A 15373-nucleotide genomic window follows, 5' to 3' on the forward strand; every position below is an offset into this window, starting at 1 on the left:
CAAAGCAATCTTTGGTGCCTCCTCGGCTCCCTGGCCCCTTTGTCTGACCTTGGCAACACCTCCGGCAAACTGTCGAGAAGAGTCTCAGCAGACCTGTCGTGGCAGCCTCTGACTGGCGCCCTGCAGTGGGGATGTCACGGCCGCACAGCAGAGCTGTAAACAAGCCTGCACTCTGAAAAGAGCCTCACGATGTGCTTTCATGAGACTGCTCTTATAGGCAGCATGCAAAGCCAGTGCTTTTCTTTTTTATTTTTTACGATTTTACTTATTTATTTGACAGAGATCACAAGTAGGCAGAGAGGCAGGCAGAGAGAGAGGGGGAAAGCAGGCTCCCTGCTGAGCAGAGAGCCCGATATGGGGCTCCATCCCAGGACCCTGAGATCATGACCTGAGCTGAAGGCAAAGGCTTAACCCACTGAACCACCCAGGTGCCCCGCCAGCTCTTTTCTTATAGCTAAAGAAAGAGTCCTCAATAGGCCTCAGCCTTTGGCTTTCTCGGACATTTATCTGATATGCCTCCTTCCTTCAGGAATTCTGGTTGGAAGAAGGGACACAGGACCACAAGTGGCTGCCTGCTCCCTCTACCTTTGCCTCCCCTCTTTCCTACCTACACCCACCAAGGCAGAAAATGTGAGCTTCCACCTTCTCATGTGATCCAGACTCAGACATGACTCTCTACCGTCTAACCTGCCCATTCTGGTTATTGATATGTCACAGGGGATTAAACACATGGGAAGTCCTTTTATGTCTTTGCATCCCACGGCATTCATGACTCTGTCATGATAAAAGGTCAAGAAAGTCAACTTGAAAGCCAAAACTGATTCTCCATGCGAGGTAATAATATCTGATATCTCCTTCCCTAGAACTATAAATCTTAATGTCCAAACAGAAGACTAATGGAATGGAACAAGTCTGCAGGTAGAAGTTAAAATGCATTGGGAGCCTGGGTGGCGCACAGTTAAGTGTTTGACTTTTGATTTCATCTCAGGTTGTGATCTCATGGGTTATGGGACTGAACCCTGGATGCTTAAGGTCTTCTCTCTCCCTCTGCCCTTCCCCCTAATAAAAACAAACTTAGGGGTGCCTGGATGGCTCAGTGGGTTAAAGCATCTGCCTTCGGCTCATGATCTCAGGATCTTGGGATCGAGCCCCACCCCACTCTCTGCTCAGCAGGGAGCCTGCTTCCTCCTCCCTCTCTGCCTGTTTTTATTTGACAGACAGAGATCACTGTCTGTTAAATAAATAAATAAAATCTTTAAAAAAAAAAAAAACCTTAAATTAAAATGCATTACTTTTATATTTGTAAACTATTATCCATATGACATTTGTTCTGTCCCAAAATTAATAATAGCACAGCCTGTATTTACAAAATGCCACAGTACATTAGTTTAATGACAATAGTCTCAACTAAGATGTGCTCATAAAGGACTTCCGATATTCAAATGAAATTCTCTTGGCCATCTCCTTTCCTACACACAAGATTTAGTTTCTCAATTTACAGAATTGCTCCCATTTGGATTTTTTCTAAATTAATGTGCTTTGATATAAAGCCTTCTGGGAATGGGGCATTCATGAAGATAGTTGCTGTATTTCTATTAAACAATTTGAGGAAATTACTCAAAACTTCAGACACTGGATGAGGTGGGTTTTAAAGGATGCGCACTCTCTGAACTTGCACTAAATGCCAGGTTGAGTTCATTTGTGAGCTATTTGGCAATAGTCTGATGGCCCCAGGATGACCACAGTAACAGAAATTATCCTCCATGGTAAATTAAGCTTTCAGAGGGATTTACAACTCACAAATAAACCACCTTTTACTGGACAAAATACTAAGGTCTGTGATATTCCCTAACGATGTTTGCCATGTATTACAAAAACAAAATCTCTATTTATACCTTTAAGTCATATGAGATTTTTTGTGGATAATAAAATTTTGGCCAGTTGTCAAAATACTGTTCTCTATTATTTTCATATGTAACATATAAAAACATATCTAACATATAAAAAAAACATATGTAACATATATACTAAAGGCCGGGAATTCCTTTGTTGGAACTTATTGAATGGGGGGCACCCGGCTGGCTCATGTAAGCATGTAAGACTCTTATCTTGGAGTTGCATGTAAGACTCTTATCTTGGAGTTGCGTGTTCGAGCCCCATATTAGATGTAGAGATTACTTAAAAATCTTAAAGAGAGAGAGAGAGAGATACACAGGACTTAACTTATTGAATGGGACACTTAAGTTTATTCATGCCATTTTATATAACTTTTACCTGACAAAGAACCATAAGGAAATACTAAGTTCTACTTGATAGTATGCAACTAACATTAAACACTAGTTGATAAATATTAAAATATATAGTGAATATAGTATACTTAAATCCACAACTATTTTTCCTTATTGTAAGTTACTTTATTATTTCACTTTGTCTCCATTAACCATAACAAATCTTAGAAAAGATTATGCCTGAATTAAACTGCCTCTTTTTCTATACATGCCTCTTTTTGTATATATGGTGAAAACACATAAGATCTACTTGCAAATTTCAAATATATATGTTTATTAACTATAGTCCCCATTCTAGATATACACATCTCGGGCACCTACTCAGCTTATAACTGAATGTTGGTAGCCTCTGACCTGCCTCTCTCCCTCCTGCCAGCCAGCCTCTGGTAACCACGGTTCTATTCTCACATTCTTTGAGTTCAGCTTCTTTAGATTCCACGTATAAGTGAGATCATAACAGTATTTGACTTTCTGTGCTGGATTCTTTCCCCTAGTATAATGTCCTCTAGGTTCATCCATGTTGCTACAAATGGCAAGACTTTCCTATTTTTTAAGACTTAATATTTAAGTATGTGTGTATATACATTTTTTTCACATTTTCTTTACTCATCTGTTGATCGACACTTGCTGTTTCCATATCTTAGTTACTGTGAATAATGTTGCAATGAATATGAGAATGGAGATATCTCCTCAAGGTACTGATTTCATTTCCTTTGCCTATAAAACCAGAAGTGGAACCACTAGATCATATGGTAGTTTTATTTTTAGTTTTTTGAGAACCCCTCATGCTGCTTCCCATAGGAGCTCAGCCAAAGTACATTCCCAGCAACTGTGAACAGAGGTTCCCCTTCTCCACATCCTCACCAACACCTATTTCCTTTTGAATTTTTGATAATAACATGTGTAATCACAACAGATGGTAGGTTATATCACATGGTGGTTTTGATTTACATCCCTCTGATAATTAGTGATTCTTAGCATCTTTTCATGTACCTGTGGCAAAAATGTATATTCAGGTGCTTAACCATTTTCTAATCAGATTTGGATTTTTGTGTTTATTTGTTTGTTCATTTATTTTGCTATTGAGTTGATAAGCTCCTTATACATTTGGGCTATTGGCCCCCTATTAGATATATGGTTGTACTTCCATTTTCTTAATAGTTTCCTTTGCTAGACAAAATTTTTTAGAGTGATACAGTCTCACTTGTTTATTTTTGCTTGTGTGGCATGTGGTTTTGTATCACATACAAAAAGTCATTGTCAAGTCAATGTCAAAATCTTCCTCCCTATGTGTTCTTTTAGGAGTTTAACGGTTTCAGGTCTTAAACTCAAATCTTTAATCCATTTGAGTTGATCTTCGCATAGGGTGTAAAATGAGGTCCAATTCATCCATTGGCATTCAGATATCCAGTTTTCCCATCACCTTTTATTGAAGAGATTGTCCTTTCCACATTGTGTTTTCTTGACACTTCCATCAAAGATTCGTTGACTTTTTAAGTGTGAGTTTATTTCTGGGCTATTTTGTTCCATTGGTCTACTCATCGGTTTCTATGCCAGTACCACACTGTTCTGATTACTATAAGTTTTGTTTTGATTAACATATAATGTATTATTTGTTTCAGTGGTACAGGTCCATGAATCACCAGTCTTACACAATTCACAGCACTCACCATAGCATATACGCCCCCACAATGTCCATAACCCAGCCACCCTAACCCTACCCCCCCACACCCCAGCAACCCTCAGTTTGTTTCCTGAGATTAAGAGTCTCTATGGTTTGTCTCCTTCCCAATCCCATCTTGTTTCATTTTTTTTCCCTCCTTACCTCCATGACCCCCTGCCCTGCCTCTCAAATTCCTCATATCAGAGAGATCATACAATAATTGTCTTTATCTGATTGACTTATTTCACTTAGCATAATACCCTCTAGTTCCATCCACGTCATTGTAAATGGCAAGGTTTCATTTTTATGGCTGCATAGTATTCCACTGTATATATGTATCACATCTTCTTTATCCATTCATCTGTGGATGGACATCTAGATTCTTTCAATAGTTTGGCTATTGTGGACTTTGCTGCCATAAACATCCAGGTGCACGTGCCCCTGCAGATCACTACATTTGTATCTTTAGGGTAAATACCCAGTAGTGCCTTTGCTGAGTTATAGGATAGCTCTATTTTGAGGAATCTACATACTGTTTTCCAGAATGACTGCACCAGCTTGCATTCCCACCAACAGTGTATGAGGGTTTCCCTTTCTCTGCATCCTCACCTACATCTATTGTTTCCTGACTTGTTAATTTTAGGCATTCTGACTGGTGTGAGGTCATATCTCACTATAGTTTTGATTTGTATTTCCCTGATACTGAGTGATGTTGAGCACTTTTTCATGTGTCTGTTGGCCATTTGGATGTCTTCTCTGCAGAAATGTCTGTTCATGTTTTCTGCCCATTTCTTGATTGGATTCTCTATTCTTTGGGTACTGAGACTGATACATTTTTTTGCAGATTTTGGATACTAGCTTTTTATCTGATAAGTCATTTGTAAATATCTTCTCCTATTCTGTCAGTTGTCTTTTGGTTTTGTTGACTGATTCCTTTGCTATGCAAAAACTTTGATCTTGATGAAGTCCCAATAGTTCGATTTTGCTCTGGCTTCCCTTGCCTTTGGTGAAGTTGTTGCAGCTGAGGTCGAAGAGGTTGCTACCTGTGTTCTCCTCAAGGATTTTGAGGGATTCCTTTGTCACATTGTGGTCTTTCATCCATTTGGAGTCTAGTGTAAGGAAATGATCCCATTTCACTCTTCTGCATGTGGCTGTCTAATTTTCCCAATACCATTTGTTGAAGAGACTTTTATCCATTGGACATTCTTTCCTACTTTGTCAAAGATTAGTTGACCATAGAGCTCAGGGTCCATTTCTGGGCTCTCTATTCTGTTCCACTGATCTATGTGTCTGTTTTTGTGCCAGTACCATACTGTCTTAATGATTATGGGTTTGTAATAGAACTTGAAGTCTAGAATTGTGATACCATTAACTTTGGCTTTCTTTTTCAATATTCTTCTGGCTATTTGGGGTCTTTTCTGATTCCATATAAATTTTAGGATTATTTGTCCCATTTATTTGAAAAAAATTGGTGGTATTTTGATAGAGATTGCATTAAATGTGTAGATTGCTTTAGGTAGCGTAAACATTTTCACAATATTTGTTCTTCCAATCCATAAGCATGGAATAGTTTGAAATCAGATAATGTGATGCCTCCCTCTTTGTCTTTCTTCTCAAGATTCCTTTGGCTGTTTAGAGTCTTTCATGGTACCACTCAAATTTCAGGATGTTTTTCTGTGTTTGCAAAAAATGCAACTGGGATTCCTATAGGGATTATGCTGAAATTGTATATCACTTTGGATAGTATGGGCATGTTAACAATATTAAATCTGAATATATGACCACACGAATCCCCAGTAGCTCGCCGTGATCGTATAGTGGTTAGTACTCTGCGTTGTGAATATATGACCACAGTGATGGATTTCTGGAAGCTTTGTAGAAGCTCCAGAAAGATACTCCTTTGTAGATCACAATTCAGTAGCTAATAGTCATTTAAATTCTATTTTCACTTAAATACAACTTTAAATAAACCAAGTGTCCCCAAATAAGAAAACAACAAATTGAGTTTACTAAGGGTGAGCTAAGAGTTTTTCCTCAATAGAAAGGATTCTTCATTCTTTAAGTAATGATATACGGAAATCTGATAAACCCATTCACGTAGCACCTAAGGTATATCAGTACTACATTAAGTGTTTTATATTTATTATTTTATGTAAACTTTAAAAACTAGCAAATAGGATGCCACCATTATCTCCATTTAAAGAGAAGAAATGAGTCTCAGAGATGTGTAGTAACTGGCAGAAAGAGAACTGGAATAAAATCATACCTTGCCCTCTATGTTATACCTCTTCCATTAAGTTCCTAATAACTGTCTAGATCTGAATCTCTAACACCATGTTTTGGAAGGATGTCATAAATTATGGTACAATTTGAACTGAGAAGAAATTTGGCTGAGAACAAATTCTGGTGACATGATAAAAAAAAATGATGAACAATGTTTGACTGTCAAATTCCTCAAAGCAACTTAATTCTGGGATAAAGAATTATAGTCTAATGAAAGATTCAAACAATACCTGGTTTGTGTAAAAAATGATTAATTTCAGTACAGTAGACGGCCTCTATGATAGGCCCCACACCCCAGTATTCATGGCCTTGTGTAAATCCTGCCCTCTGAATAACTTTCCTCTAACCAACAACATGCAACATGGATAGGCTGTCATTTCCATGAGTAGGCTCAAGATTGTGAATCTGTATTGCTACTTGACTCTCCACTGGTTCTTTGCTTGCACACAGTGATGAAGGAAGCTGCCATATTAGGGAGGCCAACATGCCAAGGAACTGAGGGAATTCACTGGCCAAAAACCAATGAGGATCTGAAGACCTCAATCTGCCACTTGCAAGAAATTCAAGTCTACGAAGAACTAATGATTGAGAATGGATGTGCATCCTTCCCCCGTCAACCCTTCAAATGAAACTGCAGATCATGATTCAGGTCTTGTGAAAGACAGTGAAGCAGAACACCCATCTAAGCCATGCCCAATTCCTTACCCACAGAAAGCATAAGATGATGAATATATAGTGCTGTAAGCTGCTAAGTTTGCACTTTTTGTTATAAAACAATAGATGATACATGCAATATTGCTGCTAAACAATTCAATTATTTTAACTGATAATTATTTTTAATTCTCACCATGAATCCACATTAAGCATAATTTTAATACTTGTATCACAATTCAAATATATATCAAACTAAATTAATAGGGATTATGTTCAGAAGTAAAAGATTGATTAATATGGGAAGGATTAAAGTGCTACACATGGTGAAGATTTCAAACTTTGATGCTTAGTGCCCTCCAAAAGGAAGATGAAAAGATCAAATTGAGGAAAACCACTAATGAAGCATGCAATTTTCCCCAATTACTGTGTTTTTGAGTTTAGGCTGAGTTACATTAGGAGGATTATTAGTCAGTCAGAAATTTTATTGACTCAATTTTGTTCTCAAATATTTTCAAAGAAAAATACCTCCTTATTTATTTTTTAGCTTATTTCTAAAGCATTTCAGCCATGGTTACTGAAACAAACTAGTAGCCTGCCCAAATTATTAATCACCGAGAACATTTTCATAACTGAAGAGAATAAAAATGAAAGTATAAGAACCAGTCATTGTAAAACCACTGAATTTTTTAGTTATTATGTGGCTTATTTTCATTAAACAAATTAAAGTTATATGTTTACATGATAAAAATTTCATAAGGTAGAATAATATTCCCATACCAGTGATAAATTTAGATGAAGGCATAACATAATAAATTACAAAATGTTTCTAGGCTATTTGGTACTACTTTAGTGCTGTATTATATGATGGTACTTCAAGTTAAATCTTTGGTAGAAATTATGAATGACGTCCAGGGAAATGTTTCCATGAACAGTGTAATACAGCATGTGAGGCACTTCTAAATACCAAATTCCAAAGAGTACAACGTGATGCTGTCACCAGCATCCTCATCACAGATTTCTTTATCGCTATGGATACAACGTAAGCATAAAGTTAAAGTGGAATAAAGACAGTTCTGCACTCTTAAGCACTTTTCACAATAACATCAATAGCAAAAAATAATAAAAACAGTACTGGAAATTTGTATAAATTTTGCTATCACCAAAAAGAAAATTACTAAGCCATCAAGCATTCCTCTTCCAACCTGAACACCCTGCAGAACAAGCTAAATGTGGAGTTTCTCTGCTTGACACACTGACAGAAAGGCATTGGCAAGTTGTGTGCTTGTATTGCTTGACTATCTACCTGTTTTAGAGAGTTAATTAGTGAGTTATAATTATTATCTCTAAGTATGGCAAGTAGGACAAAATGGTTTAAATAATGCTTAAAAATTTTTTAAACCCTGATTTTGTTGATACAGAAGTATACATGAAAGGTGTTTAAAGCTGCTGCACCAGAGAAATTTAAAATGTGTCAGGTTGGCTTGGTGGAGAGTTCAGAACAGATTAAGGTAGGGAAAGAAGGTCTGTAACTTCAAGGAAGAAGTTACACTGCCCTTAGACACAGGGGAAAAAGGCATGTTTGGGTGATAAATACATTTCATTGTAAGTTTCAGCAGTCTTATAAAATATGTATAATGTCACCATTATATAAAGACAGAGATTTTAGAAAACATATACATTTGGAATTTCAGAAAACATATTCATAAATATTGATAAAAATTTTTAAATTAAAAAATATTATTAGACAGATGTTCTTGTCACCAGGTCCCTCAGGATCCATCCAGACTGGAACGGAAATGAGTGATACATAAGTATGATTTCTGCCAATAGGAAGTCACTCCGTAAACGTCCTTGGTACCAGTTAAAAATTCAGTCAACAGGCACAGAACACAGCCCTCATCCCCAGACTTGTTTCACACAGTACGCAAAAACACTGCAGAAGGTCAGCAAATGCTTTCACTCTGGGTTGGATGGAAGGGTGGGGGGTGGCAGCAGCAGAAACAAAAAGTGTCTCTTTGAGGAGGAAGAGAAGAGGTAACTCTCTATCCTACCAACTGCAGGAAGCAGATGAAGAAAAAGCACCTGACCAAATTCGACATCGTAATAAAAACTTTCTGCAGACTTAGAAGGGGAACAATCTCAGTCTGACAAAGATCTAGAAAAAAGCCTATAGCTAAAATCACCCTGAATAATTAAAGACTTGATGATTTCCCCTAAGAGTGAATGCACAGTAAGAATGTACACTTTCTGGAGTGCCGAGGTGGCTCAGCAGGTTAAGCATCTGCCTTCAGCTCAGGTCGTGATCTCAGGGTCCTGGGATGGAGCCCCACATCAGGCTCTCTGCTCAGCAGGGAGTCTGCTTGTCTGCTTCTGCATCTCCCTTTCTCCTTCCCCTCCCCCAATTCATACTCTCTCTCACACACTATCTCAAATAAACAAATAAAATCTTTTTAAGGGGCGCCTGGGTGGCTCAGTGGGTTAGAGCCTCTGCCTTCGGCTCGGGTCATGGTCCCAGGGTCCTGGGATCAAGCCCCATGTTGGGCTCTCTGCTCAGGGGGAGCCTGCTTCCCTTCCTCTCTCTATCTACCTCTCTGTCTACTTGTGATCTCTGTCAAATGAATAAATAAATTCTTTAAAAAAAAAATCTTTTTAAAAAAGAATCTACACTCTTACCACTTTTACTTAACTTTGCACTGGAGAGTCTAGCAAGTAAAATACAGAAGAAAAATAAGTAAGAGATACATTGTTTCAAAAGACAGAAGTGAAACAGTAATTACTCAAAGACAACATAATCGGTTATGTACTGATTCCCAAAGAAACTACATAAAGCTTATTAGAATTAGTAAATTGCTTAGCAAAAGAGCAGGACTCCACTTATTATAGAAATATTATATATATATAGCAATGAACAATTGGAAATTGAAATTTAAAATTCCATTTATAATATCCTAGCATATGAAATATATAGAGATAAACATTATAAAATAATTTCAAGATTTATGTAGTGAAAATTATAAAGCAATAATGTGGGAAATTTTTTATCTTTGTTTAAGATTTTATTTATTTGAGAGAGAGCGAGAGCAGAGAGAGAGTGAGAGGGAAAAGAAGACTTCTTGCTGAGCAGAGAGACCAATGCAGAGTTCAATCCCAGGACTCCGAGGTCATGTCCTGAGCTGAAGGCAGACACTTAAACTTCTGAGCTACCCAGGTGCCCTACGTGAGAAATTTTTTTTAAAAAGTATTTTTTTTCATGGATTGGAAAACCCAGTATTATATTTCTCCAAATTAATCTGTAAATTCAATGCAATCGTAACAAAAATTTCAGCAGTTGTGGCTATAGAAATTGATGGGTTGACACAAAATTTTGCACGGTAAAGGGAAAGATCAAGATAAATAAAATTTTTTTTTTTAAAAAGAAGAGTAATGTTGGAGGACTTACACTATCTCATTTAGGTGAAGCTCAAATAATTAGGGCCATGTCTTTTTGACACAAGAACAAAAACACAGAATGAGTGACTAGAAGAGAATTCAGATATATGCTCATTCTTATATGTGGGTCAATTGCTTTTTGACAAATATGCTGACAAAATTCACTGGAGATCGGGAAGTCTTCTCAACAGCTGATGCTGAAACCACACATACTGTTAAATATATGCATAAAAAGAATCTCATACCATATATACAAAACATCAATTTAAAAGGATCACAAACCTACTGTAAAACTTAATGTGTAAAAAATCCTAGAAGAAGGGTGCACCTGGGTGGCTCAGTGGGTTAAGCCTCTGCCTTCAGCTCACGTCATGATCTCAGGGTCCTTGGATCGAGCCCCGCATTGGGCTCTCTGCTCGGCGGGGAACCTGCTTCCCCCTCTCCCTGTGCCTGCCTCTCTGCCTACTTGTGATTTCTCTCTCTCTCTGTCAAATAAATAAATAAAATTTTTTTTTAAAATCCTAGAAGAAAATATACGAGAAAATCTTTATAGCCTGAGTTAGACAAAGATTCCAAACAAATGACATGAAAGGTAAGAGAAAAATTAAAAAACAGAACTCCGTTAAAATATATATGTTGCATTCTGAGATATACTGTCAAGAACATGAAGAACAAGAAGGTATTTCCAAAACACATAACTGATAAAAGACTTGCATCCAGGAGACAGAAGCTCTTACTGCTGGAAAGCAGAACAACAGAACAAATAAACTGGCAAAAGATTTGAACCGACACTTGACCGAAGAAGCAATCAGTGCCGAGGGCAACATCAGTAGCTATTAGGGAAATACAAAGTAAACCCACAGTGAAATCCCACTACTTATTTACTAAAATGGATAAAACAGAAATAAACTGAAACCACAGAGTGCTGACGAGGATGTGAAGAAATGGAAATCTTCATATACTGCTGGTGGGAATGGAAAAGTGAACAGCAATTTTGGAAGAGTTTGCTATTTTGTTTGTTTGTTTGTTTTTTAATTAAAACACACTTAAGCATGTGAACCAAAAATCCCACTCCTTGGCATCTACGTACTCAAGAAAGGAAAACACGTGTCTGTATGCAAAAGTTTAGAGCGAATGTATCCATAATAGTTAAGAACTGGAAACAACGTGTAAGTCCATGAACTAGTGTGTGAGTAAACAAACTGTGACTACATCCATCAGAATACTAGGCAGCAATTTTGTGTTACACTCTTGGTACAAGATACAACATGGGAGAACTCAAATACTTTATGCTGAGTGCAAGAAGGCAGACATGAAAGGTTATATGTACACAGCATGAATCTCTTCCAGGACACTTTGAAAAGGGCAAAATTGCAGGAAAAGAAATCAGATGAGGTCGCCAGGAGTTAGAGATCGGGGGCGGGGGGGTGACTCCAATGGGACAAGACAGAGTTTTGCGGAATGATAACTGGTTCCTATCTGACTGTGGGTTGAGGCTATAAGACCATACACATTTGTCAAAACTCACTAGATTTAAACCTAAAACTATGAGGCTTATAGTATGTATATCATACACCACATCCTTAACGTATCGTGAAACAAACTTGAATTTTAAAAAATATTAATCACATGACAGATCAAAAGGACAATGTCAGCACCAACTAAACATCTGTGGGAGAGACAGAGAAGCCTGGAGGAGAGAAAGGGAGAGTTCGCTCTCCAAGCGGCCAGGGAGTAGCCTGAGGTAAAATCTAAGAAAAAGAGGAATAAAATAAGGGAATGAAGATGTGAAGAAATGGAAATCTGGGGAATAAAATAAGGCACAGTGACCAAAAAAACTGCCAATTTTAATATTTGCACCACCAAAATGCTTGCAAAATTACTGAGACGGTCCCCTTAGTAAAGCTATGCATTCGAAAACAAATGATTTACAAAATAACACCGTGATCTCTCCCTCTGCTTCTCTCTCGCCCACGTCACTCAGGCTTACTCTTCCCTACAACACCTGTGAGCCCCAGTATCTACGGAGTTTTCCTGAGCCTTCTCATTTTTCTTCCCTGGGTAACATGAGAAGCCAAAACAAGTAACTGTCCAGGGCTGATTTCTGAATATGAAGACCCCCAATGACCGGGAAGGCCTCAGTTAAACCGGAAAACACGAACCCTTGTATCTTACGGGGCCTAGGGTTGGATACCATTGCGAGTGACCTCTCATCACATGACACAGAAAGAAATTCTGACTCCCACTCTGGAGCCACAAATACAGCGGGCAAGAACCCCCAAATCTCCTCATTTCACAGGTCTTTCAACCGTCCCACTCACAGAATCGGCTCAGCACAGCGGGCACACTACACATAACAAATGCCAATTTACCATCAGTAATTGGGAAGAATAAAAAGACAACACCACCACTGGAAGATAAATTAATTTACCTGTTTAAAATAATTCATTTCCAGCCAACTGCTCTGACAGAATATCTAATAGGGGCTCATTTAAATTAAATTCAGTTAATCTAATATTTAAGATAGAAACCAGTGAAGAAAAGCTCACGGACTTATGTAGAAGTAAAACCAAAACCAGTTGCTAGAATGTCTGCAGCACTTCCTCCTTGCATTGTCCCTCTTAATGAGTGGAGAATTTTTCTGGGATTATTTGTCATGAATACAGAGCATCTCACACCACAGGTTCTCAGGAAACAGTGTATGAACTGCATCTGTTCGTGGAGCAGGGGATCTTGTCAGGAGTGTCACGAGATGTTTCTTTAGATGATCCTGACTGTATGATTTTCACTTTCACAAGTCACATACCATTTTTGTCGATTGTAATTCAACTATAAATACACTACACATATGTGTATATACATGCGTGCATATTACATATGTAAATATTCTACACACACACACACACACACACACACACACTACACTGTTTCTGTGATTTCAGCAAAGTTCGGAAATTCACGGCTGTGGGTTTCCCCCGAGGAATCCTTATCTCCTCTGTAGAGTAAGTTTTTGTGTAACTTCTGCCATTAGTCCACATTCTCCTTTTCAGATATCACATTTTGAAAAAACTAACAGGCAGTAAAAATTAACTTTTTATGTACAGTTCTAGCAATTCTAACACACGTATAAGTTTGTGTGGCCGCCACCACCCACAATAAAGACAAAGAGCTTATGGACCACCCAATAAACGCCCTCGTCCCTTGGTCGAACCCCCTTCTCTCTCACCCTTAACCACTGGCACCCACTGACCTGTTCTCCGTCAGGGTTTTATCCTCTCATAAATTCCACAGAAATGGAGCCAGACAACAGGTAGCCTTTGAAGACTGGCTTCTTTCTCAAAGGCTTTTTAAATTGTAAATATGCAGTAGGGACATTTTTTCCCAGTGATCCAATATTTGAGGAACAAAACTGATAACACCTCATGACCTTAGCGCTTTTATGGAATTTTGAGCAAATCAGGTTTTTCATGTTTTGCTTTAACCAGCACATGAGCAGGGAGGGAAGGCTGGCCACTAGAAGAGGGGGCAATCCGGACTCTCAACGTAGAGCCGAACACTTAGACCACCGACCTCGCTGCTGAGTTTTATGTAACTGGAACTGCCCAGGTTTCCTCAGTTTTGTTTTGTTTTTTCTTAGTACAGGGATCTTTGGGGACCAATCAGATCCTAGAGACAAGAAGTAGGAAGTTTTTGTTTCTGCTTTTCTCAAAGAATTTTTCATCATTCCTCGAATCTGTTTTTCAGCTCAAAGACTCAAGAACATGGTCTAGGAGGAGAAAATCATGTACACAAATTCTGGTCACAAATATCCTCAGAGTCTAGTTGGTTACTGGCATTTTGGGTCATATTTTGAGAAGAAATCCATTCTGAAAACCGTCAAACGTATATATGTTTGCTCTTAGTCATAATTCCAGGCCCTCTGCTCGTGGGCATTACAATGGCCACTGTCCGACCAGCTGTCCCCACCTTCAGCCCCCGGGACACAACCAGGCACTTCCTGCTCTTCCTGACCCCGGTCCCTCACCGAGTAGGGGACAGTTTCACACGCAGCTTCTGTCCTCAAAACACCACTTGTGTTCCTGGTGCTTCCTCTCCTCTGAATCCTGCCATCCCCTTCTCAGAGAACCCGCACTGCCTGCCACCCCAGACGGAGCCTCGGGCTTCTCCGCAACTCAGACCTTTGCTTCCACTAACATCATTGATTCCTGGGATTCGCTCATGGCTTTTGAGATTCCTCTTCTGCCAGCTCCACACTTTTACATTCCCCTGGCTGCCCTTGCAGGATTTTGAAGACAGGAGGCACATTTATTTTGCATTTTCTCTGCCAGGTATGGGGGAAAACCTGTCCCAGAGTAATGGGTCTCAGACAGGCGTGTATCGGAGTCGGCAGGGGACTTGGTAAAAATGCAGAGACCCAGGCCCTCTACATGAACATCTGCCTTTTTTTACCATTTACCGGCTCTTCCAGCAAAGATTCTGATACATGGGCACGTGTGAAGGAGCCTCCAATGGATCTGGGGTACTATGATTAAGCTGCCTCAGAAAGTTTAGAATAAATGACGACTTAAGTCCTATGTTGTAGAATAAAAATCGGGCCCTAGAACAGACTGACCCAACCCATGCCCCACTTCCTGAGCCGATCTTGAAATGTGGTTTATTTTTAACATTCTTTGCTGGAATGAGATAGCAATATTAAATATTATATTGTATCCATTTAGGAGATATACTTTTTCACCCTTTCACGTCTTTGATTCGGGATTATGCCTTAAAACGGGCATCTTAAAAATGTTCGTCAGCATCTTTTCTGCCACGTTAGCACCAAATAGTGCATCTTAAAAGTAAATATTTAAAAATACAAAAATCCTACTCCAACCCAAGGCTGAAAGCCACTAGCCAATTAATATTACAGAAATAAGGTAGCAGAATGACACAATATTAAAAGATCTGATTTAATTCAGTCCAGAATATTTACCTATGAAAGCCTAAAAGAAGAACCGATAACATGGTGGTCTAGTCTCTACTCCCCTGGAGAAGTGAAGTCTTTCCTTCCAAGGGT

General features: G+C 38.7%; 1 protein-coding gene across 4 annotated transcripts in view; it reads right to left on the minus strand.

The window, feature by feature from the left end:
* CTNND2 (catenin delta 2) overlaps positions 1-15373 on the minus strand; it is a 902904-nt gene that overhangs the window by 827354 nt on the left and 60177 nt on the right. The window contains exon 1 of one of the 4 annotated variants that reach the window (XM_059416912.1): positions 13568-13652. The exons of the other annotated variants lie outside the window; for them this stretch is intronic. The gene's annotated coding sequence lies outside the window, so the exon portion shown is untranslated. Of the gene's footprint in view, positions 1-13567; positions 13653-15373 lie in introns of those variants that run through there. 4 annotated transcript variants of the gene reach the window in all.

The sequence above is a fragment of the Mustela nigripes genome, chromosome 12, assembly GCF_022355385.1.
Source record: "Mustela nigripes isolate SB6536 chromosome 12, MUSNIG.SB6536, whole genome shotgun sequence".
Classification (NCBI taxonomy): domain Eukaryota; kingdom Metazoa; phylum Chordata; class Mammalia; order Carnivora; family Mustelidae; genus Mustela; species Mustela nigripes.